An 18629-nucleotide genomic window follows, 5' to 3' on the forward strand; every position below is an offset into this window, starting at 1 on the left:
TGTGTCCTTAGGCCGTCATGGGAGCAATGCTGTCACCTCAAGACCTCACCTTTTTTTGCCACACTCACAAATGCTGGAGGGAACATTCTCGACAAAGCAGCGGCAGTTGAGACTCTTATAAACTGTGGCAATGCTGCTGCTTCTTGAAGTTGCTTCCACTCTCAGTATGGCAGAACAGCTTACCTTCCCTGAAGCTAGCTACTCAAACAGCTGGGCTACATCCCTGTTTTCCAGGGATCAGCACTTTCTGTAGTAGAGATTTTTTTCTACCTGCAGAGGAGGGGCAACCTTGCTGCTGTGGAGGAAGTCAAGTCCTGGTGGGAGCTGTCTCAGTTCTGCTGTCAGTCATGCATGAATATTTCAAGAAGTATCAAGATGAATTTTTTAAAAGTTAAGAGGTAATATGCTCGGACTTCTGTATAGCTAGAGGTATTCCAGTGAGTAATGTCATGTGAGTCTCACCCTGTGACTTCTGTTGTACATATCTTCAAGGTCTTTTTCATTTTTGCATTTATCTTCCTTTAGATGATGAATTGCAAGAGCCAGTTGATCTCAGAAAACAACCCTTAGCTAATCAGTCCACTGATCTTTAGGTATCTGGCAGAAACAGAGGTAATTTTTCTTGGGTTTTTTGAAATTCAGAGGATAGTAATATAGAACATGTGAGATTATCATCCAGTTGTTGCAGCCAAACAGTTCAGCATCTCAGAGGGCACTTCTTGCCGTGGATAAGAGATTCATTCTCACTGAGACAGACTTTATCTTGGATGAAGCTCTCACAGTTAAAGTTGCCTGCAGTTCATGAACTAATCCTGCCAAAGTACAGCACATGAATAGCTGTCCAGCTATGCATTGGATTTTTTTTTTTTGCATTGGATTAATAGATCTGAGCACACAGAAATGTGAAAGGCCTGAGATTACCTTAGTGTGTTTTTTCTTCAGATAGTAAGGTCTAAAGATCTGGACTATTGTGTAAACTTAAGAATAACTTGTCCTGGACAGAAATTTTAATTGGAAGCTTTGTGTTTTCAATAGAAAAAAGTTGGCCCTGTGTCTTATAGTAAGAGAAACTTGATATTTAAAGTGTTGATATTAGTCTAATTTAGGAAATGTGGGGTTTTTTCCTGGCTATGGAAGTCATTTCAGCTGGAACAAGCTTTGATGTGAAGAGTGTTATGTATTCCTTTTTAAGGGGATGTTACGGGTTTCTTTGTCCAAGCTATAAACAGGATGAAGCATCTCAGACCCACTTAAGTAAAAGGCAGTTCCTAGGCACTAATTTAATTTGTTTGCCTGTATTTGTTGCAGTTTCAGAGTTATTTTTATGTTGTCGTTTTTATCAGTGGTTGCCTATTCTCTGCTCTCAGAACTGGATTTTTAAAGTCTTTGTATTTGTAATTTGCTGTGGTAGCTCTGACAGAGACTTTGCTCCTTCTGTCAGGACTCTGGTCTCCCACAGAATGCGATTAAACAGCAATCAGCCAACCTTTGGACACCTTTTATGCTGTTTATTTTACAGTGAAAACGCTAATAAAAAAAAAAATCAGTTCACAAGTTAATTTTCACGGGACTTGATTAAGATGCTGCTGAGTCACAAGTTCACCAGTCTTCTGTCAAGTTTTTAATGTCTCTTAGTCCACACGGTTTCTGTGAAGATGCACAGTGTTGACTGTGGACGACCGTGCTTCCCAACTTGTTTACTTTCCAGGAATTTTACATGAGTCTTCCCCAGGGAGTTTCAAGAGCTCAAGGTTTATCTAGACCTTATATCATAGAATCATAGAATGGTTAGGGCTGGAAGGGACCTTCAAAGGCCATCTAGTCCAACCCCCCTGCAAGGAACAGGGATATCTCCAACTAGATCAGGTTGCTCAGGGCCTCGTCCAACCTGGCCTTGAACGTCTCCAGGGATGGAGCATCCACCACCTCTCTGGGCAACCTGTTCCAGTGTTCTACAACTCTCATGGTAAAAAATTTTTTCCTAATATCCAATCTGAATCTACCTTCCTCTATTTTAAAACCATTACCCCTTGTCCTATCACAACAGGCCCTCCTGAACAGCCTCTCCCATCTTTCTTGTAGGCCCCCTTGAGGTACTGGAAGACCGCTATAAGGTCACCCCGGAGCCTCCTCTTCTCCAGGCTGAACAGCCCCAACTCTTTCAGCCTGTCCTCACAGGAAAGGTGCTCCAGCCCTCTTATCATCTTCGTGGCCCCTACATCTTCGTATGTACTCCATACTTCAAAAAAGTCTCCATGTAATAATTCCTGAAGTTTCCATACCCCAGAAGTCTCTCATCTGTTAGATGAGGATATTAGAATGGTTGAATTGTTTTACACAGAAGTTGAATTCATAAATGCAAGGAGGAGGAAATTGAATTCTATTGTGCAAATAGCACTACGTAAAAAACATTTTTGTAGATAATAGCTTCTAAGACCTTATCTATATCAAAAGTTTCTTTAGTGGGGCAATTGTAGTACTGCTGAAATTCACTGTTCTGTTGCTTTTCATAGAGGAATGTACATGTACATAGTTAATTCTACACCATAAAAAAGTAGATGTGGATATTACGATCGCTTCATGAGCTCATAGTTCTGTAATTATCTTTGGTATTCGTTGCAGAATAATCACTGCATAATCTGATGTATATGTCTCAACTTTAGAAAGTTTTGATTGTTCTATATGGAACTATATTTGGCACTTGAAAGATTCAAGTAAGTTAAAAGCTAAATGAAAATAAAATCTTTTGAAGAAGAAAATATCTTATTCTTTATTTTGACATTTCAGTCCCATGCTTACAGTAGCTTTTTTGTTTTCTTGAAGCACCTAAGAGAAACTCTTAGAGTAAGATTTATATTTCTCTCAACAAAGGAAAGAAGAAAATACCAAATTTTTATAAGCAGTCAGGAGGAGCCAGAGAACTACAGGCTGGTCATCCTCACCTCAGTCCCTGGGAAGATGATAAAGCAGCCAATCCTGGAAACCATTTCCAGGCACTAGAAGGACAGGAAGGGGATAGGAGTAATCAGCATGGATTCACCAAAAGGAAATCATGCTTGATAAGCTTCTGCAAGGAAAACATTGGCTTGGTATTTGAGGAGAGAGCCTTGGATATTGTCTACTTAGTCTTCATTAAGGCTTTCAATGCTGTCTGCCATAAAATCTTCATAGAGAGGATGTGATGTAGTATGAGCTGGACGAGCAGACAGCAAGGTTGACTGAAAGGTGGCTGAATGGCCAGAGAGTGGTGATCAGCGGCACGAAGCCTAGTTGGAGGCCAGTAATTAGTGGTCTACCCCTTGGGTCTGTACTGGGCCTGGTACAGTCCTCTTCAACATCTTCATTAATGATCTGGGGCAGAGTGTACCCACAGCAAGTTTGCAGATGACACCAAACTGGGAAGGAGTGGCTGTTATGCCAAGGGATTGTGTCCATTCTCAGCTCCTCAGTACAAGAGAGAGTTGGAACTACTGGAGAGAGTTCAGTTGGTGAAGGGACACAAAGATGAGGAGACTGGAGCATTGTTCTGATGAAGAGAGATTAAAAGAGCTGGGACTGTTTAACCTGGAGTAGAGAAGGCTCAGGGAGAGCTTATCAGTATGTATAAATACCTGAAAGGAGAATGCAAAGAAGAGGGAGCCAGGCTCTTTTAAGTGGTGCCCAGTGATGGGACCACAGGCAGTGGGCACCACTGAAACACAGGAGGTTAGGAGGTTTCCTGTGAACATGAGGAAGTCCTTTTGGTGTTGTTTGTCTTTAGATTTGGCTCTTCTAGTTCTCTAAGATAAGCAGAATCATTGAAGACAGTTTTGTTTTATGAACTCTGTAAATGGTATGTCCAGGGAATAGTTAGGAATGAGCGTTTCCAATACTCTGAACAGATTTAAGAGTCTCGGATTAAAGGAGTGATATAATCCAAGACAGCAATTTTAAAGCAATCCAAAGTGTAGTGACAGACCTTCAGTAAGAGTAGTCTTAGAGGAAGCACTTGTCCTTTGTGCCACTGTCCAAGAGGAGCCACCCAAGCATCACATACTAGAAACTGGATGATCCAGGAGAACCACCTAACCTTTTCAGAGTGACACCTTACGCAGGCATCCCCAGATGTTACAAATTGATTTGGTGGGACAACGAGGAATCACCTCTTGATTGTCTCTACAGCTTTACTGGTCCAAACTGTCAGATCTGAGTTCTGATCAACAGACTGCCACTGTCAGATGAGTGCATTTTGTGTGCAAAAGATATATGTGTGCAGTGACGTGCTCCACAAAGAAAGAGAAAGCCATTTCAGAGTGAAATGTGCTGCAAACTGGCATGGGCATTTGAACCTTGAGAGATAGCCTGCCGTGAGCACTGGACAAGTGCTTCACTGCAGTGAGGAGAGTGTTATCTGTGGCCTGGCGTCTGTTTATGGGCACTGCTATCAGAGCCTGAGCTCTGTTTATCTGCAGTCAGATAGACCACTAGGGAAGATACTGAAGTGCAGGTCCAGGGACAAGGTCACAGGAGCAACGGTGTTTGAATTGGCCTCTTTGTGCATCGCCTGTTCTGTACGTGAAAGGACTATGATCTTTCAAGGCCTGTCAAGTCCACATTTTGTACAATGTTGTATTTCCTCATCATTGCAACCAAATTGTTTATAGAAAAATACCAGTTAGCTATTGAAAACTAGACTATACAGACTAAAAATCAAGATCATGTGTGAGGTGGTGGACAAGTAGCTCTTTTGCTCTGTCTTGTTTAATCTCCTGCTCAAATTCTTTTCACGTTTTCCCCAAGGATTATATCTGATGTCTCCCTTTTGTCATGCTTCTTTGACAGTGGTTATGCAGGCTAAGTTACACATTCTACTGAAAATTCAGAAGTGGTTTCTCAAGTGCAAGTACCATACTTCACTCAATTTTCAAAGGTGCAGTGATCCTGTTTAAGTCAAGTGAAATTGTGAATGCCTAACCCCTTTGAAAATTGCCGCAGAGTAGATCGATGAAAACACCTAGACTTCAAGTTTACAAACTGCTTTTGAAACTGTTGCATTATATGCACAATAGCTGAGATACTGAGTCAGTTTTCCGTGGATTTTCCAAGGACCTAAACACCGCTAAATTACAGCTCCATGTTGCTATGTTAGTATTTTGATCTGATCCAAACCCTGACCTACCTGAAATAATTATGAGCCTTGCTGAAGTTCTAAATATGCATTTCCATGAAAAAAACACCACTGAATAGTCACACCTGTCAGCCTGGGCTGAGTTTTTAATTAATTTGTTCCTCAAGATTACCATACCAAAAAAGAAATGGTAACAGCTGATCAAATTGCTTCACATGCCAAGAGTGACAGTGAGATAACACTAAATGACATCAAAATGAGACTTCCTGAACATCGATTGGTTGATAAGAAAGTTCTGAGTGGCTGCTTGCCAGCCTGTGAGACCTAGAGACAGGCAGACAGGAATTACTTCAGGGTGGACTTTCTTAACAGCGACTTGGCTTAGCTCATGTTTTCTGTAGTGTTTCCATTCTGTGCTAACACCCTACTGTTACTTGAAGCTCTGCCAAGGGAACGCAGACTAAAATCAGCCTGACTTCTGTTACTTCCACGGGTGATCGTAGCTCCGCCTTGGACGCAGTGCTAGGTATACCATTTCTATCACGCATCATGGTTGTACCATGCCAGCACAGAGCAGATACAGTTTCCCGTGCATTTTTCTTCTGCTGTGGACAGTTGTGGGCTTCCTGTTTTAAATGCTCAAGTCATAACCTTTGGAGTCATAAAAGATTAGTATCTCCAGTGGTTTATATGGAAACTAGTGTTCTGGAAATAGCAGAGGTACCAGAACTCATATGTAGATGCCTGGTGGTTCATTACTGCTGATGGTCTATCAGTGCTTTTCATAGGAGTTACCAATCTATCTTCTGGTGCTCTCTTTCAAGAGAACGAGAGTTCTCCTTGTCTCTGCATAGGCTACAAAACACTTGAATCATTGTCCATGTGGCATCAATAAAATGTGTGGTGGGGGAGGTGCATAGTTGCACACATGCAACTGTGGTTAGCCTACCTGCACGGAAAAGGAGGAGAGGAGAGAATATTTGTGCACCAGTGTTGGCTCCCTTTGTACACTGAACAAGGTCATAGCCAAGCTCTTTGCCTGGACGAGGCAGTAAGCCCATGGCAGCATGCCTATTACCAGTGCTCTGCGGTGTCTACGTCAAAGCAAATCATGAGCAAATCAATGGCGTTTTTGTGTTGTCTTTTCACGTCCTTTCTCTAGTATTACTATTGCCTACAAAACAAGATACCAAGTTCTTGTAATACGAAGCGTGTCCCTCGCTGTCTCTTCTGCTCTGTCTTCTAGGCCTGTCACAGGAGCTTATACTTCCACTGTGGTTTGGGAAATTTTTCCTGGTACTGACTCAGCAGTACTGCCAGAGGAGAGGATCCCCTTCTTACCTTCCTTTTTTTCCCTCCTCTTTCCCAATCCTTTTCCTCCCCTTGCCTCTACAGTTTCCTCGTCTACTGTACTTCTGCCCATTACTTATCAAATTCTTGAGCTATCTGTCCTTGTCCTCTTGCTTCCACTCCCAGATCAAGTGGCATGATTGGGCTGTTTTTTCTGAACTGTGGATAGTGCTATTATCCTCTCCATGTTGCATTAGGAAATGTTACTGTTCTTCACAGCAGAGCTTCATAGCAAAGGCTGCTTTTCTCACTTATAGCTCCTGTATGGTTATTTACTTTCTACTTCCCTTGATGTGTTACAGTAATGAACGAGGATCACTGCTGTAAAATTTGTGGAAATTTCTCTTTCTTTGTGACTGGAAGTAGCTAGAAGAGATCCCTCTGATAGACAAAAATGAAATTAAACTTCAGTTTGCAGCTGGCTATTATGTTGCAGCAATAGCATTGCTGTCATCTAGGTGCCCTGGGTATGTCTCCATGGACTTCTCTATAAAGATTTTAAATAAATATGACAGGAGCCCAATACCCTTCTGTCAATTTTAATGTCATAGCAGCAAGTATTCTGAGCATGTATACACAAGAGGTCTGTCTTCTCTCTTGAAAGTTCAGGTTAATAATAGGAATGCCACATTGGTTAATACAGAATTTTACCATAAATATAGAGGATGAAAATTTGAAAATGGTTTGGGCTTTTGATAAATTAAGGATGTTCTCTTTACACCTGGTCTTTTTGCTTTTTTTTTGCAGTGATAAAATGAATCAGTAGGTATTTGACATGAAAGGAGTGTGCAAACTTGTTTGCTGGTAAAAAGTTTGCACGTATCACTTTATGAAATGTCATCTCAGGAAATAACTGTGAAAGGATGTTTATCATTATAAGCGAATACAAGTAAAAGTAAATATATCAGGTATAAATTCGGCTTCTCATGTTCTTATTTTGGGCTCTTAAACATAACTATCAGGTTGTGACTAAAAACTTCTAGTAATTCACCTGATGAGTATAGGGGTTTTTTTCAGCCCCCATCAGAGAGTAGGTATTCATTGGACCCCAGCATTATGTGTCTGTGAGCAGCCTGAATTGTAGCCCAGCCTCAGTGCTTGATTTGCACTTACCATGTGGTAGGTACTCTGGGAATCAATATGAAACTGAAGAGAAGTGACCACAGATATCAGTATAATTTCTACCGTCTCTGTCTCTCACTGTTCACACTATTTCGTAGTATGTTTTCCTGATCTGAGCAGGTTGACCATCTGAATCCTTTCTTGGGGTTCTTTGACTTAGCAATCTCAGGCCAGTATATCTTTAATTTTCTCCCTAAGTCTTTGATAAAAGAAGAAGAAAGTTAAGATCCAAAATGGTGCAGTTCCTCTAAAGTATTTTTAAGACTTCTTATTGCAGAGGTTTTCAGCTGCTTTTAAGATCATGTGAGTTCAGAAGAGTTCAGCTGAATCAGACAGTGCATCATCATACAGTCCAGCTTGCAGCAAAATTTGGTTGCTACAGTCCCAAATTCCTCATCTTCTCTATTTACTTGTGAAGTGATTATGCTGGAAGTTACAGACATGTTTTCTCAGGAAAGCACCAGCTTTGGAGATATGTTATCCAAAATCATCACTCCATAGAAAATAAACAATTTGGTGATTAACTTGCCATTGTGCACAGTTAATGTGTTGTTACTAAAAAGAACCAAAAAACCTATTGGTTTGGGAACTGGCCCTTGGAGGCTAAGAGGCTGTTAGAAGTAGCTAGAGGTGGAGAGGACAGGATGACTGCCTTCCCTGTACCCTCTGCCAAAAAGTACCATAAAAAAATTTCCTCCAGTTCCTGCTCCTGCAGATCTTGAGCTCCCTCTAACCACTTGCTTTTGTAATGAACACTAAATAGGGATATGATTTATACTGAATTCTTAAAATAAAGAGTTGACATTACACAGATATTTAGCTGTACATCCGGGCAGATTGAGAAGTCTTAATGGTGGGACGGGAAGTAACAAAATGTAATGGAACCAATAAATAATGGGAAATACATTTTTGTAGTGGAATTCTCTCATATTTACAAAACATTTCTTCAAAATGTGAAAATTCGAAAAGAATAAGCTGTCAGTAAGTCCTACTACATTATGAAAAGTCATGCAGTGTAGTCTTTACAGATGTGCACACCTGGTTGTGTGTATGATAGAAGGTGCACTTACAGTGACAATTACTATTTCCACTTTTTAATTGTTTGAAAATCTGATTGCGGTGTCATAAGTTTTAATTAGTTTTCACACTGATGTACTGGGACTCCATTACTCCATTGAACTACACAGAGTAAAAATGACCTGCTGAATCAGGAGAGATCTCTGCATTTGCATGTTAATAGACTTCTACAAAAGGTATATCCTGGTTCATTAGCAAATAAAAGCTATTAATTAAAATGTTTATATGTCCAGGTAAACGCAGGATGACAGAGATGTTTTTTTGAAGCATACAGAGGAATCCAGGAATCTTTGGAAAAAAAATATTTTTGCTAATCTAACCTAAATTGATACTTAGATAGGTAGGCTTTATTTTTGAAATAAGAAGTACATTTTACTTAAGCCCATTGTCCCTGATTTCAAAGGTGAGTAGGCTAACGATTTCTTAAGTCAACTCCCATTGTAATACTGTCACTCGTTGTAACATCCAGACAGTGGCCAGAGGTACTACCACTAGGCAGTTGTTTTGGAAAAACTGTGTTCTTGCTGAGGACACCTTTCCGCTTGAACTACAGAAACATAACTTTAGACAGCACTCTAGCCAGAGCTGTGCCACCAGGTAGTGGATAAAGTAAAATGAGTAATTTTTAGTGTCTTTCTTTTTCTTTTCTATTGTGCTCTGTATGGAAATGACCAGTATAAAATACTAGTACAAACTACCAGTATAAAGTACCAACAGTATTGCTGCTGTTTAATAAACATAAACTCAGGTGCATTCTTGTTTTATTTTCATTCCTCAGACTGATCTGTTTGTCCTGTAGAAGCAAAGCTACCTGTGCCTCACAAACAGAAAAAATGTAACCTAACCCTGTTCTGTGTGGTAGAAGGTAATGTTGCCAAGTGGTTAGCTGCCATCTTGTAGGTGCTTCTTTAAGGAAATTAACCACGTTAGCTATTATTAAAGCAATTAAAAGCCTTTCAAACAAATGGAGCACCAGGACTTGACAGATCTAACAGACTGAACTAGAAAATTAGCAGTCGTTTTTGTTAGATTAACAGCAAAATCACTGGTGGTATTGACATTCAGGAGTTTGTAGTTGCTTTAAGATTTCTACATCCTGTCAAAATGAATGGGTACTACTATGGAACTATATTCAGATTTAACAGCACATTGATCTGCTGCCCATTTGCATTGTCATGGATTTTATTATCACTTTAAAAAGCTAGACATTTATTTCACACTGAGTGGAAGCTTACTGTCTAAGAACTCCCTCCTGAAGTCCTTCAGGTTGTAATGCTTTGAATCCTATTGATATTGATTTCTTCAAGGTCTTTTTTTTTTTTTTTTTTATTTTCTTGGTACCGAGTTCCAGGCCCATTGACAGTGAAAATTTTGCAGTTGACTGTAGTAATATCTAGTGCTGACCTTCTAGATTAAACCCGAAAGATAAATATGGAGGGACGAAACAGCCTGTTCTGTTTGTGTTCAGGTGACTGGATGTTTCTAGGTGGAAAATGAAGATGCTGCTTTTCCGACTCCCACAGTTCAGCAGCAAGTGTAATAATGGTAGTAGAGGAATGAAGTGATTGCTTCCTCTCAGGTCAATGAAGGTCAGTTTCTCTGTGGAGAAATTAAATGTCTCCAAGTTCATTTAAACAAAGATGTGCCCTTGTCTGAATCCCTTTTAGAGAACTTAGTTCCTGTCTTTTGTCATATTCAAAACCTAACTGGGGTAAGTTTATTAGGAGTTAGGGGGTCTCTTACTATTAAAAGTAAGCTGTGAAGTTGAAAACATTTTAAGATTCTGACTTCTGTGGCTCCTTTATGAACTCTAAATACAAGATTGCATACTTAAAGAATGTTTTCTTTGTTTTCTGTGTCTGAATTAAGAGGAATTCCAGGTTCCAGGATTTACTGGTCTCTTACTCGTATGACAAGATTTCTGCCTCTAGAAACTCCACTTGTCACCAGAGAATAGGGAGAATTGTGTCAATAACTTTGACACGGTTTGAACTAAAGCAAGTTCCTGGCCAATACAGCCAGCGCACACAATCTTCAGTGTGGGATCTGATGCTGCCGGAGTGTCTTCTTGACCTTCCACAACACCCTTTGTTGTGCTTGGAGCTTTCCAGGAATGGCCAACTGAAATGGGCAAGAACTTCATCACAGTCTGTTCTGCTGTGGGCAGAGCTGTGAACAGTCCCAGAAGTGAAAAAATGCTGATTTTAGTCTGCATCTGCTTTGGAGAGCGACACATGACAGTAGGGTGCCACTGCAGAATGGAAACCATGCAGGATGCATGGAACAGAATTGGGTTGAGAAGACTCCTCACAATAGTGCTGTGGCTGTGGAAGATGATGTAGTATTTATGCACGTGCAGACACATTGTAGTTTGGGGTAATAAGAAACGATACTGCAATTGCTCAAAGCAGGAGGAGAGTGAAAGGTGCATATTTACTGAATGGTTAATGGCTTGAGACATTGGAAAGCAAGATTCAGGTACGAGCTCTTAACAGGAAAGGCTGGGAAATTTTGGGTCACTGCTGTGTGTCTCTGAGACAAACACAGATTCACCTGGGCAGAAATGAGAAGATTTTCACCTTCTCATTAGCTTCTGTCTTCTGTGCGTCCTTCATTGCAGACATTGTATATTCCTGGTACAGCATCACACCATTTTTCCAGTTCCACTCCACCTTTCATCTGCTGGGAGATGGAGGAGCTACAGCAGTGCTGCAACTGGCTAACGTGTCTCTAGAGCTGAGACACTGCAGTGCAGGTCCATGGTCACAGTATTGTCAGTATCGAAGTGTGTTACTGTCATGGGAACATGCTCGGGGATATGCTTCAGCACTTGACTGATACATGGAAGACTTGGTCCTCTCTCCCCATTGCACCATGGTCTGTGGCTGTTTCACAAATGCTTAAAGTCTACCCTACTTCATTGCTTATTTTAGAGTTTCCTTTGAGTCGTGTTGCCATTTAGGTACTGCTTGCTTCATGTCAGTTTTCATAGCTCTCATTTCTGTTAAGTGGCTACAGATATGAAGTGGGCTAACGCTGCAGATGCTGCCTGTGAGAAGTTTGTCATTGGTGTTCACTAAGAGCTAACGTAGCTACTGCGATAACAAGGTTGAACCCTAATAAATGAACCAGCAGTTGGAGAATTATGGACTGTTTCTAAATCCTCTGAGTCTACAGAAAAGGTGAAATACTTAAATCTTCATTTTGTGATCAGAAGACACGAAAGAGACATTTTCTCTCTGATAGCAATGTCATATACAACAATATAGGTAAGAGGTGGTGGATATCTTTCTTAAATAATTTTCTTTTATGGCTAACGCATGCACTAAAAACAAAGATGAATGAGAGGCTGGTGAGATTAATCAGGCCATATGCTGCTACAAGTGAATGTAAGAACAATGAATGTCAGTCAGTTGCTATTAAATATAATGGCCAGTGATTTACCACCTCATTAAAAGATCAAGACACCCAATGTGCTTGTATGTGAATAGCAAAACAAATAGTCATTAGAATTTCCCAATAGGGCATTGAGTTCTTCCTTCAAACTTGCAGTAATTTTGCCTGCACAGGAAGAGGAACAATTTAGCAGAGTGGAAGCTATCTCATGGGGTATATCAGGGCACAGACTAACACAAGGGGACAAGAAATTTGTTTTCCAAAAGTAGTGCCTGTAAGTACGTGTATGAATTTGTGTGTGTGTGTATACATACTGCATTTCATCAAGACTTGGCATCAAGGGGAAGTATTGGTTTTTACTTGTTTTAGTATTTGTCGCAGCACCTGGATTTCTTTGAGGTTGTTCCCTACTTAGACGATACTCAGAGGTTCAACAGTGCCATCCTGTGGGTGATCTTAAAGGTTTGAAAGCTCTGGCAGATAAATAAATGACCTCAGCAGGATAAATTATCATAGAATATCAGATACTGTGTGTCCCCATTCAGTCACCTAGAATATTTCCCTATGGTAGTCAGTCAGACTAATTATTACTTTTCTGTCCAGAAAATTAATAACCTAAATGTGTTATAACCAATGGGAAAGTATTTCAGGCAAGCCGATGAGCAGTGTGCTTGTTAGTTTTACCCTGTTACTGAGAAATGTGGTTTTAATCATCTCAGTATGTTTTTAATCATCTTGGAATTTATTTTCACAGACAATGCCAAAATCAAAGACAAATATGTAAATTCAAGTAAGCACCTCTATGAAGAAGTATCTGGATTTCTTTAAAGAGGTATTAGGCTGAAAATAAGACTAGTTAGCTTTCATGTTTTGTTTGTAACCAGAAAATACGAATTCCCAAGCAACCTCGAAGATTTGGTTGATCTGAATGGTTTGAACAACTGGCCAAAATGCTTTTAATTCCAGAAAGATGAGGGCAGGATTGAAGTCTGAAGTTTTGTTGACTGAAGATGAAATTCTGCTCAGAATACTTGGAGAACTTTCTGTTCATGGAGCAACTATCATGCCAGGACAAGGTAGAAAATAGCAAAAGTTGTTCTAATTTAGGGAACAGTTGAGGGATCAATGGATGACTGCAGATCATACTATTTCATCTATGTTTTTCATTTTGCTTGCCGAAGCAACTTGTTAAAGAGACTGAATGATACATTTATTTGGAAGTGAGCAAGAAAATTAAGGGCAAGCTGCCTGGTAGATGCTTTTGCTCATTTTTCCAGTCCCTGCTGTGTCGGGATGCTGGAGGGGTGAGGCGCGTGCAGGCTGCGCGCTGCCTTTGCCTGGTGGTTCAGGATGCTGGGCGCAGCTCTGGGTTCTGCCTGAGTGTCTCTGGTTCTCAGCCTGTTGCAGGATTTTCTCCTCTGCTTTCCACAGCTAGAGGCCAACTATGAATCGTGGTACATGCCACTGGATGATTTGACTGAAGGAAGAAAACACCAAATTACATACTCCACTGCTGCTCTTCGGTAGTTAAAGATTACATGATTTGTGGTTCCTAAGTCTTTGAAAAACATGTCATGCTATTATTTATATATTTCATGTATCTGTTTGCCAGGCCCACGTAAACCTTTTGCTAAAGGTGATTCCAGTGATAAGACATACCATTAATTCCCACGAGTATGAAAAGACAAATATGAATTGTTCCCATTTAGAAAATTATTTTAATGTAATTTTAACGTGATTAACATTTTTTTACCTGTTTTGATAAAAAATATCTTCTAGCCTAACAGAAGCCTTGTGTCTGTGGAGTTCTGTACTTTTTAACCTGTTTTAAATATTGGCATTTTGGGAATCTTGAGACTGTGCTTGTACCCTGATTTGCAGGACGTAGATGTATTTTGGATGAATCAGATATATCAGGAAAATAATCTCTTACGATATTTAATTGAAGGCAGAAAGAGTAATGACATATTGAAGTTTAACTCCTACACAGAAGAGATTTCTTTGTAGTCCTGATCGATTTAAAGATAACTTGAGCCCTGGAGCATCAGCATTCATATAACTTTTGCACATTTCTAGTCTAACTGATGTGAATGGGTTTGCATCATATAACTGTCTAATTCTGGTTTTGAATCTCACTAAATTCTTGATGTTGCTTTATTTTCAGGAGGTTCTGCGTTTAATTCTGTAGTATTTTAAAGGTATCTGCTATTATTAGTTTTAAATGTATGTCTTCTACTTTCTTCAAGTGTCGCTTTCTACTTAGAATCATAGAATGGTTTGGGTTGGAAGGGACCTTAAAGATCATCTAGTTCCAACCCGCCTGCTATGGGCAGGGAAAACCTCCACTACACCAGGTTGCTCAAAGCCTATATATATAGTAGTATATAATATATGTAATATATATATATTATGTATATTATCTAATACTTATACTATAAATAAATGCCTATATATAATACTTATACTATAAAGGTAAAGGCAGCAGTATTCTTCACTCTTTTGTACACTGTGTGCAGACAGTTCTTACCTCTTTCCTCATGTAGAAGGTTCTCCATGCTCTCTGGGCTATTTTTTCCATCTTTATTTCTGCTCTAATTCTTTACCTATGATGTTCCTGGACTGAATACAGGATTTTCAATGAGGTACACTATGAGGTACTATTTTTACCTTTGCTTTTTCTCGTTCGTTTATTTGTCTTAGTGTGTTTTGATTTTTCTGATCACCAGCAAACATGAGCAGTAGCCTTCTACACTGGCTGGCAGAAGAGAATGATGCATATGCATGATTCTATTTCCTGGTTAGTCAAGTCTAAATGTCGGCTTTTATTTTGGATTGTACTGGGAGCAATGCTTGTAGTCCTTCCTCCAGATCAGATCTGCCAATCAACCTGCCACTGGAAACCGGCCACGTTCAGATCCATCCCGTCGGGCAGCGGTGCGGTAGACAATTCAGATGCGCCAAACAGGAGAGTGGCTGTAGGCATTCATCCTCTTCGTGGCTGTGGGAACATGCTGTGCTCTTTCCTGCTTTTGGGACTGCTTTTAAACAGCTGTGAATCTGTGTAATCTATATCTCTATACATGCATAACCTCTGCACGTGTCTGTATGTCTTTACAGTATGTCTGTCAGACTTCAGTTCTACCAGTCCCTCGAAGGTGAAGGCATAAGATTTTAGTATTATTGATGCCTCGTTTAATCTAGTTAATGATCTTTTCAAGTATTCCATCTTCTTTATGATTTACTTGCAGTGTCAGAAGAAGATCTTATTTAAGCTAAGTATTATGAAATAATAGAAATCTTAATTTTATTTGAACACAATCAGGATAAGTGAATTTGAGTACAGTCTGATGTTAAACAGGTGCAGTTCTTAGCAGCATTGCACATGTAAAATCAGGGTAAGTAAGTTCTTTGAACACTCAGATCTTAACAGATGTGTTCTTTTTCTCCATATGTTACTGTAAAATAAGGATGTGCTCTGGAAGTATTGACACACGCTCTAAGTAGTCTTGTCAAATACACCATTGTATTCCTCACACGATATTGACTGGCTATTATTTAACTTTAAATAAATGTGTGCAGTAAATAGCTGTAAAGCACATATATGTATAAACAAAAGCAGTTTTTGTCAGAGAGTAATATTTTTTCACTTTCTTGTTTACTGATGCCTAGACAAAGGAATCCTGCATCTTCAAAACAACATCTGTCAAACCGATTTTCATCAGATTAAGTATATCCTCAAAGCAACCATCATAGCTTACAAAATACTGGAAATGTAGGTTGTGCTTTGCATAAAACACCAATAGAATTTAAAGCACTTGAAAGTGTTTTGCAAATGTAGCGATAATAGCCTGTGCGTATTTTCCATTTTTGTTTCTATTTTCGGTAGGTTCTTGGGAAAGATAGTGATGTTGCAACACTGCAATCTCAGTAGATGTCCCAGAGTGCAATTATGGAGTTATGGTCCTGGCAGCTAATCTGGGTGTGCAAAAGCCAATGGTTTGAGAGTCTGGCAGTAGAGATTGAATTTATTGCAAAGGAGTTCATCTGTAGAAAGATTTCTCTCATTAAGAATGAAATTGAAGCATGAATCAGTGAGTGATTATCCAGGCCTTTCTCTGATCTGTTGAACTCTTCATTAGTATAGATGTGTGATTATATATGCTCTGGCCTGATTCTGGTTCTATAGATCATTAAAGATAACTAATAATATTACATTTTTAAAGATCTTTGCTGGGACAATGTAATCTGTTAAAAATGGGGAGAAAGCCAGTGGCTTTAACATAGAACATAAATACAGACACACTCAATCATTTGTGTTTCTGGCCAGTTTTCTGTCTTTTTCTCTGCTAGGGAATAATTAATGCATGAAAATGAGCTTCCTAATAGGCTGGTGTGTCTTCCATAGGAGCAAAGCGTTTTGCCTTTGTAATGGGCTAAGTAGAGAGGTGAAGCCTCATTACAGTGTGCACCTGCAGCTGAGCGTGGGAACTCACGTCAGCCAGAAATGAATGCTGGATTTCTGTGAAAGATCTTTGGGGATGGAGGGTAGAGGTGCTCAAGCTGGAAGCCATGTCAGTGCTCCCATTAGTTCTTCTGTTTCGAGGTCAGAAATCTAGCGTAACACAAGAAGAGTCCAATCAAAAAGGCATGGAGAGGACCAACAAAGGGGAAAGTCAAGGACAAATCTGTTCTAGCTGCATCTGGATGTAGATACGTTTTTACAACTCTGGTTCCCCATTATGTTGCTTCCGATGTGTCAGTTAATTGCCTGGTGCGATCCTAAAAGATTGCACATTAACCTGAGGTGAGTGTTAGTATGAGGCGTTTTGGTGCCTACCACACACCCATGGGATCGTCCTAATTAGTGTCCTGTTCCTAAAACAGTGAAAGTGAAGACAATCCCAGAACCAATTGCATACAGACAAGACTAAGTCTGTTCTTTCATGATACAGTTCAAGATAAATGCTTTATATCTGAAGGATATAATTTTTACCAGGAAAACAGTATTGCTGTTTTTTAATCTTCTTTGTAAAGATATGCCAGCTACTTCTGCAGTACTACCTGAAACAGAAACCTCAGACTGGATTTGTAGCTTAAATGATTCTGAAAATGATCCTTATAGGGTCTTCAGCCCTAGTTCCTTAGACGCAAGAACATACAATTATATAAAAATAAGTACAAAAATGTTCCAAATATTCTAACTTTATCCAGCTTTATTGTGTACCTAGAGAACTTGGCGTTTGCAAGCCCAGGCCCTTTGAGTATTACTAGCATGACATTTTGAACAGGAGACTGGGGTTTTGGATAAAAAAAAAATACGAAAAACTGTATTTGAAACAGCTATTATGCTAGAGATTCCTTTCGTTTGTTGTTCTTGGCCAAAACCATGGAGCATTTAAATTGTGTTTAAAGAAAGAAGTATGGAACAGACAGCAGATAACGCAGCCTAGTGGCAGGCAGGCAAGCCGTAGCACGTTCAGCAAATACAGGCTCTTTTGGGAGATGCTGATTTGAATTTCATGCATCATCCACACATAGTGAACACTGAAAGGTCATAGTAGAAAATAAGGAAAAAATCCATCTGATTTGAATTTCTCACTATCCAGTATTGTTAATAATGCAATGTCAAACAAATAACTGTTTCTCTGAGTGTGACTAAAGCCAGACTCCGTGTATAGTTGAAGAATAACTTGCCATGCATTTTTTTTTCTATTTACTGTTCATTTCCTTTCTAATGTCATGGTGTTAGTTTATGAGTGGTACCTTAAGCCACTGCAGTACGTCTGTGTTTTCTCAGTCGGAGTTATTTCTTTGAGTTTGTTAGCATCCAGGAAATCTCATGCAGACTGTAAGATACTAATTGACTCAGTACAATTAGGATAAAATGAAAGTGTTTTGCTATTGATCTTTGCTTGTTATTAGTTTATACTAAGAGAAAATTAAATTGAAGAAGTCTAATTTAGCTATCAAAATACTCTTCCTCATTGCAGGAAATACCACTGTTACATGGAGGTATTTTAGAGCAGAACTTCCTTCCTTTCTCCCTTTTTCTAATCTTGTCTTTCTGTCTTTTTAAAAAATTCTCAAAGGGATGATGAGCCTTGTTAAATAACTAGGCTGTTCAGAGACTGTGTAGCAATACCATGGCTTAAACAGGGCTCAGGCAACATTTATTAGACCATTATATCGAGGTTTAGTACTGTTCTGCTTGTTACCTTAACTTCACATAACATCGTATTAATAAATCTTTACAAGCCGTGTAGTTGTAAAGTGCGTCACAATAATCGGTATCATTCCTCTAATAAATAATTTGATTTTTGTTTGCTTTGTGTTGTTCCAGCCTTGCCACCCGTAACCTCACAGGGCAGGGACCCTTCTCATGGGCCAAGTTAGTGAACGATCTTCTCTGAGTCCATGGTTATGGATATGCTCAGAGAGAGGCACAACTTCACCTCCACACCCTCCTTCCCTTTGCAGTGCCTCAGATCACATGGTTTTCTTACAGAAGTGTTGCATGTATTCTGGAGATTTTCTGGAGCTCCTGGTCTCGAGCCTTCTGCAGACTCCATGCAGATGT

General features: G+C 39.6%; 1 protein-coding gene across 1 annotated transcript in view; it reads left to right on the forward strand.

The window, feature by feature from the left end:
* DAP (death associated protein) overlaps positions 1–18629 on the forward strand; it is a 53957-nt gene that overhangs the window by 30446 nt on the left and 4882 nt on the right. The window lies entirely within an intron of this gene.

This window comes from Tauraco erythrolophus, chromosome 3 (genome assembly GCF_009769465.1).
Source record: "Tauraco erythrolophus isolate bTauEry1 chromosome 3, bTauEry1.pri, whole genome shotgun sequence".
Classification (NCBI taxonomy): domain Eukaryota; kingdom Metazoa; phylum Chordata; class Aves; order Musophagiformes; family Musophagidae; genus Tauraco; species Tauraco erythrolophus.